The sequence below is a fragment of the Bombus fervidus genome, chromosome 4, assembly GCF_041682495.2.
Source record: "Bombus fervidus isolate BK054 chromosome 4, iyBomFerv1, whole genome shotgun sequence".
NCBI lineage: Eukaryota > Metazoa > Arthropoda > Insecta > Hymenoptera > Apidae > Bombus > Bombus fervidus.
This window is the reverse complement of record NC_091520.1, coordinates 1,148,449-1,164,615: the sequence shown is the minus strand read 5'-3', so window position 1 is coordinate 1,164,615 and position 16,167 is coordinate 1,148,449. Positions and strand designations below refer to the sequence as shown.

Genomic DNA, 16,167 nt, shown 5'->3' with positions numbered 1-16,167 from the left:
AGAAGCAGAATTTTGAAACGTAACGATGCTTGATTAACAGAATCGATGATTCAGAGTGAAGGAAACTGTAAAAGAAAAAAGAAGGAAACGAAATACGAGGTATCAACGGCAGTTTTATGTGGTACGTAAATAGCATCTCGTAAATTCTTTATAGGCAAGGTACTGAAAGAAAATGTTGTCTATAAATTAGACGCATAAAAGGGAACGAGTACGTGAGTGAAATAAATGGTGCGCTAGGCGTTAGATTCGAAAATTGAAGAAAAATATAGAATCGGATTACTGAGAAACTAGAGAAATTTAAGATCATCCAAGAAGATAAAACGAAATCTTTTGCTATAACAATCTTAAATCCGTAGCCGAGTCCAACTTCACTGCAAGAGGATATTACAAAGATATATTACAAAGATCAACGAAAGATATATGTCAGGAACGTAAAAATGAAAGGAGATATCCGAATATACCAAATAGTGCAGTTTAAAGGAAAAGCGATGCAAAGAAACAGCACAATTTTACGAAATACAGTTAATTTGTCAAAAGCTACAGATTTTTTCTAACCCTTCTAACATACGTTGTATCGCGTTAATTCAAATTTAATTTAATTGTACCCTATTGTACTGCAATTTTACTATATACGACGAATGTTCCAACATACTATTATTTAAGTTTATAAATTTTTGTACTCTACACTTTGCTTCTTTTATGTATTTTTTTTTTTACGTACTTTGTTAACCGCCGATGATGATAAAAAGATGGTGGAGCGTAAATAAAATAAATAAATGATAACAAATAAAAATTTGTAAGGTTATTGAAATTTTCATAACAGCGTGGGAGATGAACTTCCTCCACACTTTGCTTCTTTTATGCATTTCTCTTACGTACTTTGTTAACCGTCGATGATGATAAAAAGATGGTGAAGCGTAAATAAAATAAATGAATGATAACAAATAAAAATTTGTAAGGTTATTGAAATTTTCATAACAGCGTGGGAGATGAACTTTCTCTACACTTTGCTTCTTTTATGTATTTTTTTTTACGTACTTTGTTAACCGCCGATGATGATAAAAAGATGATTGAGCGTAAAAAAAATAAATAAATAATAACAAATAAAAATTTGTAAGGTTATTGAAATTTTCATAACAGCGTGGGAGATGAATTTTCTCTACACTTTGCTTCTTTTATGCATTTTTCTTACGTACTTTGTTAACCGCCGATGATGATAAAAAGATGGTGGAGCGTAAAAAAAATAAATAAATAATAACAAATAAAAATTTGTAAGGTTATTGAAATTTTCATAACAGCGTGGGAGATGAATTTTCTCTACAATTTGCTTCTTTTATGCATTTTTCTTACGTACTTTGTTAACCGCCGATGATGATAAAAAGATGATCGAGCGTAAAAAAGATAAATAAATAATAATAAATAAACATTTGTAAGGTTATTGAAATTTTCATAACAGCGTGGGAGATGAACTTTCTCTACACTTTGATTCTTTTATGTATTTTTTCTTACGTACTTTGTTAACTGTCGATGATGATAAAAAGATGGTGGAGCGTAAATAAAATAAATAAATGATAACAAATAAAAATTTGTAACGTTATTGAAATTTTGATAACTGCGTGGGAGATGAACTTCCTCTACACTTTGATTCTTTTATGTATTTTTTTTTTTTTTTACGTACTTTGTTAACCGCCGATGATGATAAAAAGATGGTGGAGCGTAAAAAAAAAAATAAATAATAATAAATAAAAATTTGTAAGGTTATTGAAATTTTGATAACAGCGTGGGAGGTGAATTTTCATTTCGATAGCGTCAACACGAAGTCGATCGTTATACGAGATCAGAACTCGTCTCTCTTCTTCGAATTCAATCCCTCTAGAGATCTTGTATGTAAGTCATATCATGTAGGTGTTGCGAGGTTGGCCGCTATTGTGCGTCGAGATTTATCGAGAGGCACGTAGCATCCACGCCTTTGGGACTCGACCCGCGCTCTTGTCGTGCTTGTCGTCAATGTCAGGAAGTGTATGTACATTTTTACGAATTCGTAACGAATTCACCACGTGGAATCTCAGTGTGTACGGCCGGTGAACGATTCGTTCAGCTGATACCGAGTGACATCCGGCGAGGCAACGCGCAACGTCATTTGTTACGCGAATGAACGTTCGGCATACATATGTATACTGTGTCGGATGACAATAAACCACTTCGAATTGCCTGGAAGATTCCGCTGCGCAATCGGTCGTTGGCAATTTACATGGCTCCTATTTGATTTTTCTTCGCCAACAGTCCACTGTCTCGGGTCGAAAAACGAAGAAGAAGATGTGGACAGTTTATGAGAGAAACGGCACACTTACCTGCGGTGAGAGCGACTGAACGATACGCGGTTCGTGAACTTCTTCAGGTAAACTCACCTGAAACATAAAAGCATAATCGTGAGTCAGATCTGGTATAAACAGATTTTCGAAATAGACGATCTTCTGTCTTGTATTTTTTCAGGATTCTTATGTGTTCCTTAATTTTACTTTTGCTTAATTAACTTACTTAATTAGTACGTAATATGCATTTCATAATGAAATACTTGTAACGGTATGATAAATTATTGTTACTTTGTGAAACGCATTGTTGAGCTGAAAATGATCGGAGATACCAGGTGTCAAGCGTATCGATATTAAATTTCTGGCTGCATCTTTATTGCCAGTGAATGATATTTAAAATCTGATTCATTAATTTAATTTCATTTAATTAATGTAATGTAATTTAATTCAATTTATTTAATTTAATGTAATTTAATTTATTTCAGTAGAATCTGAATATTCCATACATCCATATTCTTTTGGAAAGATATACGCGGTTGGAAAGATCGTCAAGTGGTTTCTATGTAACACAATTCTGTTATATGTATTTACCGAGGTCAGTTGCACACAGTGCACTGCGTGTAACGTTAATTATATCGGAGCTCGCTATCCTACACGATTTATTGGAATCGGTTAATTCCCATAACAGCACCAGCAAATGAGCAGCAATGTGTAAACGAATCGCTTATGCCTGCAATTGTACCAATTAAATTACAAAGTCCCGTGCTTGTCCGGTCACGGTGAATTAAAGTTGAACTCAATGGACTATCTACAGTTTTAAACCATCTCTAATTTCGAAACATGTTTCTCATATTTATATATATGTTCGCAGACAGAAATTTCAACATGATTTTACGGTGAAATTCTATTTCTATGTAATATATGTATTTCATTTTAACGCTAATTAGGAATATTTATTCAGGGACAATCTCTAATTTCGAAATATTCTTTTCATATTACGTTTGCAGTCGGAAATTTCAACACGGCTTTGGACTGAAATTGTACCTATACAAGGTGTCCCAAAAAATCGTGATACAACGGTCGATAATTTTACGTGGACAAAGAAGTCGACAAAATTTTTTCCTTCGAGGTTTCGTTTCCGCGAAGAGTGAGTTTGAAAAGCCACCAGGTATCCGTGTACTAACTGGAAGTTGCGAATCGCGAAACTTCTTTTCTTTCTGCTCGTATCTGTATTATCAAGCGAGAACAACGAAACGATAATAAAATGATTCGCAAAATGTATTAATCTTATCCTTATTTAAGAAACCATTCAAATTAAATACAAAACGAAGGAAAATGACAATCGAGGCGGCGGACAAGATAAGATAACAAGAATAACAGAAAGCAAATCGTATCAATACGTATGTTATGTACGATATATGTATTAGGAACATTTATAAAAGAGATAAAAGAAATTTGTAGTATGATTTTAAAGGATAATGTAGGACAAGTTGCTTGAAATAAATTAACGTGTAATGTCAAGCAGATTTAAAATTAAACGATTCCAGTCGAAGGTAGTTAGCATTATTAAACGATATTTTTGGCAGAGATGTAAGCCTTTTATATGATAATCGAATGAGATATTGAACAATGCGCTTTAAACGCGTAAAATGGATTATAGAATAGGATAATGAAAAGAATTTCATGAGATAATTAAGTCTATTACGAGAACAGCGTCGTTTAATTACTAATCTACTTTCGTCGCAGATTTTTCTCAATTCATGAAAAGTACTAGCTACTTCAATACAATTTTGCTTTACTTTAATACGAACAGGTTTTGTCGCAAAATGATTTTTGAAATTGAAGCGATACGTATAAAAGTGTGATCTAAATTTTCATATACGTATATTTATAAGTAAAGGTATTCGTTTCATACTTCATTTCATTCGTATGGATTTGTTAATTCAACGATACAAATTTATATATGGAGGTGTACAAACGCAATTCGTGTAATTTACATTTCATTCGGTAATTGTATAATATCGGAACAATAATAAAAACCAATTTTGCGGAATTCAAATGGATTAACTCGAAGGATCAAATAAGTTTATCACGATCAATTTCACTTTTTAATTTTTAGGTATTAATATACGTTTTATAATTTTAATTCTGATTAAAATATTAATAAAGAATTTAATATGATATTAAATTATAATAGTTAAACTAAATAAATATAATATAAAAATAATGAATCAATTAATTGGTATTATCTATAAAATTAAACTGATTAGAAGCATAATTATTAGTATAAATGGAAATTCATACTAATTAGTTATATACATATTAGTATATAATTAGTATAATTAAAAATTCAATTCTTCTTATTCAGGCATTCAATGAATTTAGAAAAATAATAATAAACTGTACAATTTAGAATTTTAAATCTACGATTTATTCCACAAATTTTTCTTAATTACAGTAATAACGTTGGCTGCTATGTTGCTAATGTTGAAGAAGTTCAATGTTTCGCAATTTTTTATGTGATTTTATACCAAGACTTTTATCAGTTACATGTTCTAATTTCTTAAATTTCTTTTAGAAATACACAAATAATAATTATGTAGATATGTATATAAGTATTAGGTTGTCCGAAAAGTTCCTTTCGTTTTATTAGGAAATAGATGCACCTTGGTACGTCACCAACGAAACGATACACCACGACCTCAAGATACCCACGGTCAAAGAAGAATTATCCAAATTCAGCAATAGACACAGCACAAGAGTTAACAAACACCAAAACCCTCTAATTACTCAACTACTCGACACGTCGGAACAGATCCGCGGGCTAAAAAGATATTACACCTTAGACCTAAGCACTAGATTCAAATAGAATCAAACATACTATAAACGCTTATTAACCATGTCAGTACCACGCCAGATAAATTTACTTAAAATCCTCTAACGAGAATTGATTGTAAATTAAACGCAAATATAAAAAAAAAAAAACTACAATTTATCCACGCGTCCCTCTGTCCATACATCTAATAACCTCGACAATTGAATTATGCACGAACATAATAATAGAAATATAACGAAATAGATCATACCTAATTAAATAAAATAATATAAAACAGAAATTGTTGTTCGTCTATTATCATCTTATGAAACGAAAGAAACTTTTCAGACAACCTAATATAAATAATTTTGTGGCAAAGTGTATTTTTAATTTCTTTGATAAGTCAGATGAACCGAACTCTATAGATGTATGTAGACCTTCGTGGCTGACTGTAAATAGCAGTTACGTATTGGTTCAGCCGCTTTGCGATAGAATATATTTCACGTTCGACTATGAAAGCATTATTCCGCGATATAGAATCTCTAGTACGAGATCCGCATTCGATAACAAACAGGTGTTGAGAAAGGCTGTACGCAACAAGGTATCTCGTGTAAGCACGTAGTAATGATACAAGTGGTAGTAGATAGAAAATCCTGGTGAGTTTAATCATTGCCGTTACTGCTAGAATTATGCCATTTATTTCGATCGACTAAGTTATATATGTTAACGTGTAGTGTAGCACTTATTATTATTTATTATTCTTCCCCCCTCTCAATTTTTTCTTACAAACGTGTCATTTTGGATGATATAATGTTTCAAATAGTATTTCAAGAATTAGAGTATAATAGAGAAGCTTATTTTAAGATTGGCAAGAAAGAATTTAAACAAATTAACAATTTGAATACGATATACAAATTAATGCATATATGTATAAGTTAGAAATATTATTTAGATCGAGTGAAATAAATAAACTTTCTATTAGGCAAATTACATTGTACACACAAATTAATACAAGGTAGATAAATAAATACACATATGTATCTGCATTTACACGATGTAACATACAACGTATTATGCAGCGTTAAAAATTCAATTCGAATCGAAATTCAAATATTTGCATTTCTTTATATTATCGCACGTCAATGAGATGAATTTAATGAAAAGAAGATAATGTTAGACGTAGATTTCGAATAATAGCGACGCTAATAACGATTACGCTAGGCTGATGATAATAACCTAGAAAATATTATGTCAGAAAATTAGAATGGTTTATTGTATTTATCTGCTTCTCCAAGTAGACTACCCCAAACCACTATTTCCTTGCAAGAATCGTATTTAATATTTTCTCCTTTCATTTATAGAAGCAACAGCAGACTACACGTATCTGCAATCTGCAAGACGTACGACCAATATAAGATTAATACGATCCAGAGAAAGATATAAAAAATCGTTGATAAATTGGAAAACGGGAAGATCCGATTACTTATTGCTAATTTCATGTAACTTTCAGACAGACGGAGTGTTACGTAATACATTTGCTCGTGACACGGGTGCATGCTTGGACGCATGTATCACCCAACGACCTTATGAACTTCTGCAAGTTGTTTCAAGACTGAATGAATGCCAGCACGTCTAAGAAAGGCGTGGCCAGGCAATAGTCGAGTCACGATTTATCTCGAGTACGGTCTCGAAAATGATTTTCTCCGATATCGTATCTCCGTCTATGAGGAAGCAACTTTCTCGTATAACGTGACAGCCAGATATCTAACAATTATAGGACACATCGAATGTCGGTTGGCAGCCTCACCTTGCAAAAGCTAGCTTGTTGTATTGTAGATACTCGAGTCGCGGTACGTACATGTCTCTTTCGCTGTATTATCAATTTTAATTCTTACATTCGTAAATGTAAACTCTTACCGTCTTCGGTAAGGTCGTTTCCAATGCAGAATTCGGAAAAACTAAGCATCGACTAAGCATGAGTCTCCCGGAAGACAAACCGATCACTTTGTATCCGTTTTTCAATTTCATTGCACGAGTACGTGATTAATGTTGAATTTTCGAAAAACAAATTAGTTACTTCCGTGAGTTCATTTATAATAGGAAGATGACAAATAACAGGAAATTCTAAGAGAAATTTAAAAATTAATGTTTGCAACATCATCACCTTTTTTTGCTTTCCAATTTATAGAGTTGATTAATGTGGCTCCTAAACGGCTCATATATCATCTACATTTATCGTATTCGTGTATTCGAAGCATTAAACGGAAGATTAGTTAAAGGCAATTTGATTGTAATTTAACCCCTTAGCGCACAATGACGTCTGGGAGACGTCATTTCTCTCGTATGTCATTTTAGACGTTGACGTCTCTGAGACGCGAAGGATTGTACATAATTTCATGTTTAGCGATGTCAAATGGTCCTGTTTCGTTTATATATCAAGGAGTTAAAGAGAGAAACACAAGCCAATGCTTGTTTGTTTGTAAATAATAAAACACAATCTTCTAGCATTGATCCTTCGATTCCTATAACTCGAATTACATTTTTGTGAATTTCTCTTCGTCCGAAATACGTCTGAATCTTCTTCTGGCTTTTACCCGCAAATCACAAACTCTTTTGTACCACGTCTCATTATTTTAATGGACGGTAACAAACTCTAACTCAATATGAAACGTGTTCCTTCTATATCAAAAGATTGCTCGTTGGTATCGCTAGATGTAAGTACAACGGACATTTAAATATCGCAATAATACTATATACACCTTATATGTACAAATATAATTTACGTAAATATATTCTGCCTAATATCGTATCAGCAAAATCAATCAAGTAACACGACGCATGCTTTCGTCCAAGTGGAGCAAGAGTTTCATCGCAAGGAAACGATGGTTGCTGCTTAACTAAGCTCCTCGTGCGTATGCGATGTTCATCTCGGCCAACAATACCAGTTTTTGCCAAAGTGTTTCCAGAGTGTTCCAATAAGCTTGCACTACACTTTGCTGATAGCGAGTCACGAGGTCGACGTTTCCCTTTGCCGTCCAATTACATTACCCTATCGCATCGCGAGACTGCGAGGTTCCTAGCTTCCGCCAGGAATAACATTCTTGAAAGAAGAAAACGCTAGGAATCTTGGCGTTGCAGGTTGCAAGTGTCATCTAACGAGTCATCTGCCGTTGGTCGAGGAAAAATCGTATATTCAGTGGAATGAATGCCAGCACGTCTGAGAAAGGTGTGGTCGATCGGCTGGCAGCCGGCAGCGGGGTCACGATGATATATCTCGTGCGAGGTACGTTCTCGAAAATGATTTTCCGTGATATCGTGTATCTCGAAGTGGATGAAGGGAGGCAGCGGAAGAAGGCGCGATCGAGGAAGGCGAAACACATAGAGAGACAACTGGGAGAAGGGGATTAGAGGCAGCCAGCATCCAAAGAACTGGCGTCGCTCGGCTCGCACTCGGTGGTGCACTATCCTAAGAGCATACTGGTGATTACGTCAAGCGACCGTTATTTCTGCCGCAACCCTGCGCACTATGGATAGTTACGTGCCAGATGGCCGCACATATTCGAGGTGTGTCCGGCTAATATGACTGATTGCAATCTCCGCGAGAGAGTAAGCCGAGGTCCGCGACAGCCGGCCGGCCAGCTCTGACCAACTGGCTGTTGGTAAAGTGGCAGCCAGCCGCTGCAGGTCCATCCGTCGCAACTTGGTCGGGATTCGTTGCATGCCTGTTGATTCTTGCCGCAGCTTGTTGGCAACCTGCGATGCCTCGAGCAGACATGCTTTAATAAATGGAGTCCAGCCGAGGTTACAACCTTCATCAGCGAAGATACACCTGATAGCATCGGCAATCTCGACACGCCGCCCAGTACCATTACCCAACCGTCTACTGTGCGCTTTTGCTACGTACGTCCAACATGCGACCTGTTTCTAGATTCGTCAGAGTACCTACCTATTATCTTTCTGCTGTATATTCGACGATTTCAAGGAGACTATTGATCACTAGTTTATCCGCATTAATCACCTCGGGGTACTTGTTGTCTGCTGGATACGTTTCCTCAGAATTGAAAGCGAAGTGGCTCAGCGAAAATGTTTATTTTCTGTGTCATTCGTAAAGATTTCATACGATGCTCGGTGAAATCGAGGCAGAAATCGCGAGAGTGCTTGTTAGTTTCTGAATTTGGTACAGTAGGATCTCGGTTATCCAAACATTCGAATAATATCGAGCAAGACAGATATGCTAAATCTGCTTTAAGTATAGCATACTCTTTGTATATTTCTCGATCAAGTTACCAGCCTCAATTCTTCGTTATATATGTAAGTGACGAAGAAATTATTGAAAGAATCAAAGGGAAATTTAACTATAGTGGAAGCAATGACAATTTGGATGATATTCCTATAAATAGTATTCAGTATAGTATTGGGTTATAACATAAATTCGTCATATTTTTAGCATATCATCAGGCGGAGGAAATGGGACGAATATACATACGCTACAATATAATGTAACGAGTCCAAAAGTATTCATAGCAGCAGAAATAACGAGTAGATGGTATGAAGGATAAAAGGAAAGAAATCTGAAACATTGTTCTAGTAAAATAACAGTTAATCAAGCGTCTACATTACGAAAAAGAAAGAGCAACGCAAGGGGTTATTAAAGTGAAAAGAGGACAGTCTGATCATTAGTTGAATATAGGTAAATTAATCTCACTCTTATTCATGCCATTCATTTTCTCCAGTCCAATTCTTACTGGACCAATGTATATATCTCATTGTTCTTTATATTAATAATAAATGTTGTATTTGTGGTGTACGATTAAACGTGTTGGTGTATATAGCGACGAGACGAGTGGATTTTTGGTGTAGTCGAATGTATCTAAAAATATCTGCAGTACAGAGTCGGTCGTCGTTCGCCCAGAGTTGACGCCGTTGACTAACTGATTAACACGTTGACGCCGGCGTCAATTTTCGTGGGTTTTTATGGATATTAATGGTCACATTAGACTGTTCGACACGACCGCAATTTTTCAACTTTGATCTCAATTTATAGCAAAATTACAAAAGCTATACGATTCCTGTTGGGTTCAATAAATTCCGTGGACTTCGACTAATACGTTGATATACAATAGTTTGTCAATATCAATTTGCATATATCTATGAATGCTAAGTAAAGCTGACGGGACCAGCTTTGGCCCTAATTTTTCTACTCTTTTCTATTTTTCTCAAAAAGTAGAGGTCTGACGCGAATTCTGACCATCGCATGCAATTCTGTGAACATTTTTCTATAAGAAACGTTCATAGCGCGAATCAAAAAATTTTTCAGTTCCCTGCAGGAAAAAAGAATAGTCGTGCATGTCCGTCGGATAACAACGGCGCGGGTAAGGAACATGCACGACAATGATTCGCTCCAAGAATGCTCGACACTAACTCGCTATAAAAAGTCTCGATACTGACTCCTCATTTAACGATTGTGTTCCTTTATTTATACTGGTTGGGGGAGTACCAGAAAATTTAAATTCAACTTCGGTTGACGGTTGCACGTAGCGGCGACGTTGTTTTGCCCAGAGTTTATTTATCGTTACGTTTTGTACGTCAAGACGGTGTCAATGTCCCGAGGCAAAACAACAACACGAGTCGCTCTCGATTCGCATCGTCTTCTGACTCACGCGTCGCTACATATTAAACAAAATAAGATAAACATATTATATATTTGCTATATTTTTGTAACTATCCATTGAATAATTTTTTGATCGAACTTTTGATTTCTTTAAATTATTCAACATTACATAATTTCTAGCACAATTAACAGATACATTTCCGATCTAATATATCTTCTGCATTGTTCTTGTTCCGATTTGATTAATAAACGTCGTTCTCGATTCGCATCGTCTTCTGACTCATGCGTCGCTACATATTAAACAAAATAAGATAAACATATTATATAATTGCTATATTTTTGTAACTATCCATTGAATAATTTTTTGATCGAACTTTTGATTTCTTTAAATTATTCAACATTACATAATTTCTAGCACAACAGATACATTTGCAATCCAATGTATCTTCTGCATTGTTCTTGTTCCGATTTGATTAATAAACGTCGCACAGCGATGGACAAAGGAAAGTTTAAAATTGGTAGCTCGCGAGTAAATTTTGTATTAAATATTTTCCATGATATTGGTCACAATAACCTATTTTGGGAGTAATATTACATTCGTTCGTTGTTTTTGTCAAGTATGATTCCATTTAGTAAAATTATTGTCTTTTCGCATCGCTTCTCTGTTAAACGTTCCTTTGTCCGCCGCTGTATCTCGAAATAAAATAACGTAAATGTATTATCTATATGTTTTCTATATTTGCGAAACTGTTGAATATTAAATAACTTTTAGCGCAATTTACGAATACTTTTTTTGATTGAGCGTATCTCCCGCCAATGCGTTTCAAAGCCATAAATCACTAACAAACTTCGGCAACTCTGCAATGCACATTCGCGCGCGCGCGCTACATAAAATTGAACTGTACGGAATAATGCAGTCGCCTGAATTTCTCATTGATTTACGGCCACGCGATTCTGCAGTTCTTTCGGCGTAATCGACGCAACGGATTTTTCCCGATTTAACGTTTCAATCACCGCTGTTTATTTTTATAAAACGTAAATTCGAGCGAAACCAGGCGACCAAAATCGCGAATGTAAATCCACTGAATTATTTCGCTATACGGATTCATTCGTTAATAAATTTTATGATTGCGCAATAAACCGTGCAGCGGCACACCCGCGGAATAGCAATGTGATAAGCTACTTTGCAACAGATTTGTATAATATCTGCGTGTTTGCGGTTATACGTGGAATGTTTAGTATATGTTCTGCAATCATGTAGAATTATACAATTAATTTTTTTATATCCATCGCTTGATGCAAGAAGTGCAGTATGTCACATTTCTGCTAAAATGAGTTAATCCCGCTGTTGAATATGTAAACAACTGTACGACAATTTCAAATTCTATCTAGAAGAGACTATAATGGCATTTGTATCCAGAAATGTAAATATTTTTGATAAAATAAACCTTCCGCAAAAAATACTCAAAAATATTCCAAACACAAATACTATAAGCTTCGATTTTCTCTTTTTATATTAGAAGAGGAGCAATTTGAAACAGCAGAAACTTGCGTGGCAAATTAGAAATTATTTGAACATGACTTTTTAAAGATATAATAATATAATATTTTAATAACATAATTCTATAATATTTATAATACATAATAATATAATTTTTATAATATACTAACAGATCGTGTACGCCTAGAAGACACAATTATCAACGTCGCTACATTTTAACGATAATTCTTGAGTTTATTTTTATCTTACTTTCGTTCGTTATTTTATAACATTAAACTTAATAGAAAATATTATATTATACAATACAATAATGTAATAAAATAATATTATATGTCGGGTCGTCGTTGTAGTTAGGATTAGGGCCTGGGGCGTGAAACGAATCTTCACCACAACTATCCATTGTCGTTATACAATCGAGATGCTATTTATTCACACAAGTGTAGATAGTACAGAGTAGACAGGTAACCACGGCGATTAAACACTAATGGTAATGATATTAGGCTCGATAACGAATCCGCGGTCAACGGGATAGTAACTACACTTTAGTCAAGGTTTGTATCTGGGTCTTGGATAAAACGTGCAGTATTCACTGATCGTATAAAGCGTTCTCGCTAATGAGATCGCACGAGAGAGAACGAATGATCCGTCGCGATGATGCTTCAGAGGAAAACTATGATGGGGTGTGTCTAAGGGCACGAGATCATCGGATTCGTTGCGGAAAGCCTCCGCTCGGAAAGCGAGGGAAATAGACGTTGCTGTTAATTGGTTAATTTCCATGTTGGTGATTAGAAAAGGATGCTAGCCGCCCTTGAGAGAATGTTGCTAGCGGGAAGCGTCGTACGTGAGGAAAGCAGATCTCCCGTATCTTCTCGTAGTAAGTGGTAGATTTACGGACTGTTAGGATAAAGACTGTTTGTCAATTTGATTGACCTTAGTTAACTAAATCCTAAGATTTACGATGGATCCTCGTCTAGCTGAAAATATACTGTGGATGATGCATCGATATCATTGTCGGGCGATCATCTTGCCCGAAGAATAGGGTTTGTGTGTGGCGAGCCACGGGGCAGAGATCGTTGGAATGTTTACTGTTAAGCGTCGGTACAACTATTTCTTTTAAGGGGGGCTATGCAATTCTATACCTCTGTTAGGTAAAACGTTCATCCCGTGACCGCGGCTACGTTTGGCGACTAGTTGTCGCCTCGAACTCAAGCCGATTATCGCAGCTCTCGGACAAATATAATCGGATTATTTAATATTAAATTGCTGCGAGTTTTCCTAAAAATTCCAAAGAGAAGGCCCGGTGTCCTTTCATCTCCGACATATATAATACAGTTATATAAAAGTACTATTAAATGAAACAAACCTCTATTTGTTTTAATGGAACTACACATTATTCTGTGTCGGCCCATGAGTCAATGGAAGATTGGAACAGGAAGAGACTCATATTGTTATGCCTTGGAATGTCGACGTTGTTCTGATTTGCTAGGTTTAACCCCTTAACCTACAGCTAGTGCTATAGCCCGTAGTACGATGATCGGGCCAAATATAAATATTAGCGGCGGCGCCCTTCTAATGTTATAAATATTTGTGGAATATTTGATAAGTAATTACAACCTGATGCAATAATTGTGGTAGATGCAAGTACTGCAAAAAGTTTATTTATACAAAAACCAGTAATACAAAATTGCAAGATATAAGGGAACTTTGCACTTCTTACACTCTCACGTTGTTCCTCTTAGGATTTTTATTTTTTTGGCAAACTTTACAAGGTTTTGACGGTCTTAATGTGTTTTGGAAAATGAGCCCAATGCTTCGCGTGCAGTCTCCCTGGCATATCTCCGGAAGATAATTGTCCTCGTTCTCTATAATTCGGTTTTGGCATATTCTCCAATAGCGATTCGGCTATGTTGATCATCGTACTACACAAGTCGTGCGAATGGCTCGAAGGCTGCGCGAGCTTGCTTACGTTTTCGGCCCAAAATTCTCGAACGTAAATCGTAGGTTAAGGGATTAAAGGTAAACGAACTCTGGACAAAACTATCGCCGTTATTTTGTAATCGTCAAGCAGAGTTACGTTTGAATTTCTTGTAATCGATCAGATAGACGAACGCTCTCTAGGACGATCAATATAGCGAGTCATACGGTCGAATAGCGAGCGCAGAGTCGAACAGTAGCATTGAGCGAGCAACGATTACGACCGACATACACTATGTACTTGTACTTAAAATGATTTTAATATAATTAACTATTACAATTTTATCACTCGTATCTTTATTAAACAAACCAACACGTTTAATATCCACCTCGGATATATTTGAAGTCTATTAATTGCTATATAAATGCTACAATGGATACAATGGTATCTAAATGCCTTTTGTAGTCACTGTGAGTATCTTTACTAAAGAGAACAATAAATTTCTTCGTGTCATTATGTCATAGAAGCGCGTGGAAGAAATATAGCGTGTTTCCAATATTACCCAATGCTCGTCTTACAAGCAATTTATCACTGCTCGTGTAGTATTGCGGTTAGTAGTAAAGGTTTATGTCTTCATGGCACACGTGTAACTTGCGTTGATGCACCACTTGTTGCTATCTCCGATTAACAGGATTGTAGTTTACGGAAATCATAATATTCCAATATGACATCCAATCTCTGTTAATTTCATCTTAAACTCGGACTACAGCTTCCTAGATCTTTGCTAACAATCATAGTGCAGCAAAGTAGAACAAGTTTCAGACGCTATTACGTAATCTGGTGATTGTACATTTCATACATTAGGAAATGCAGAGCGATTAATCAGTTTCTTTATGAAACAGTTTGATGATTATTTGAAAGTACACGTATTATGGATACCATCGAAATTAACGTAGCTCGTTTTCTTTCTCGTAATCTTCATCGAGAAACTGTAAAATGATTAATGTATCGTACAACGCGTCTTAATAGGCTTTTTTACCACGTGTGTTTCTATTAACTTTTTAAGCAATGTCTGCTGTTGCTTGCTAGTACAGTGACATTAGTTCGTATAGCGGGCAACTTAGAACAAAAATTATTCCTTGTTACGGTATAACGATAAATTGAAAAAAGGATATATGTTACGCTAGTGCAAGAAAATATTTCAACACATACCATGAAAAACCTCTATGTATAATATGTATATATATATATCACGTATACATTGTATTTTTCGAAATTTCGAAATTTTGATAGATCCTTTGTGGAACTCCTCGATAAACGAATTAAATTATGGAAATGTAAACCGTCAGAATATGATTACAATTAGTAATATCAGAATGATAAACTGCCCAATCGAACACAGCAGTGTCGTGTCTAGGTTTTAACAGAATCTAATTTTCCAAAAATATCAGGCAACGTTATATATTGTGTTACGTATAATGTTTATACGATTTATTAGGTCTTTCTTTCGCAAGCGTGTTTTTTACAACAGTGCAGCTTTGTACAAAGGTGAAAACGAGTCTGTGAAACGTCGCCGTGTTTATCTCAACAGAAGAAAATGGATCGTACGTAATTCGACAAAATAATATAAAACAGAAACATGATTATTGAAATTACTATCGAGAAAAGAACACCTGACGAATTATACATACAATGTTCACACACGCATGAAACACATAATAAAAAAATCTATTAAAACACGTACAGTTTCTCGTAGAACATTATGAGAAAGGAAACACACTAAGCTTATTTTAACGGCGTTCATAGTATTTGCTAACAAATAATTATCGAATTATTTGACAAAGAAATTGATTGTTTGTTTCACGCCTTTTACCGAGTGTATATGATATACGTGCCATTAAAATACAAGTTTAAAAATCGAAATTATACGCGTCGTTTATATACTGCAGGTGTTCGTGCTTCATAAAATTCTTTGGATAAAACGGACGAATATATTATAGGTGTCATATGAAT

The 16,167-nt window shown here is 35.2% G+C and overlaps 1 protein-coding gene across 3 annotated transcripts in view; it reads right to left on the bottom strand.

Moving 5' to 3' along the window:
* Twin (CCR4-NOT transcription complex subunit 6-like twin) overlaps positions 1 to 16,167 on the bottom strand; it is a 185,820-nt gene that overhangs the window by 129,099 nt on the left and 40,554 nt on the right. The window contains exon 2 of one of the 3 annotated variants that reach the window (XM_072001094.1): positions 2,352 to 2,408. The exons of 1 other annotated variant lie outside the window; for it this stretch is intronic. The gene's annotated coding sequence lies outside the window, so the exon portion shown is untranslated. Of the gene's footprint in view, positions 1 to 2,351; positions 2,409 to 16,167 lie in introns of those variants that run through there. One more of the 3 variants, XM_072001096.1, reaches the window with a different exon arrangement.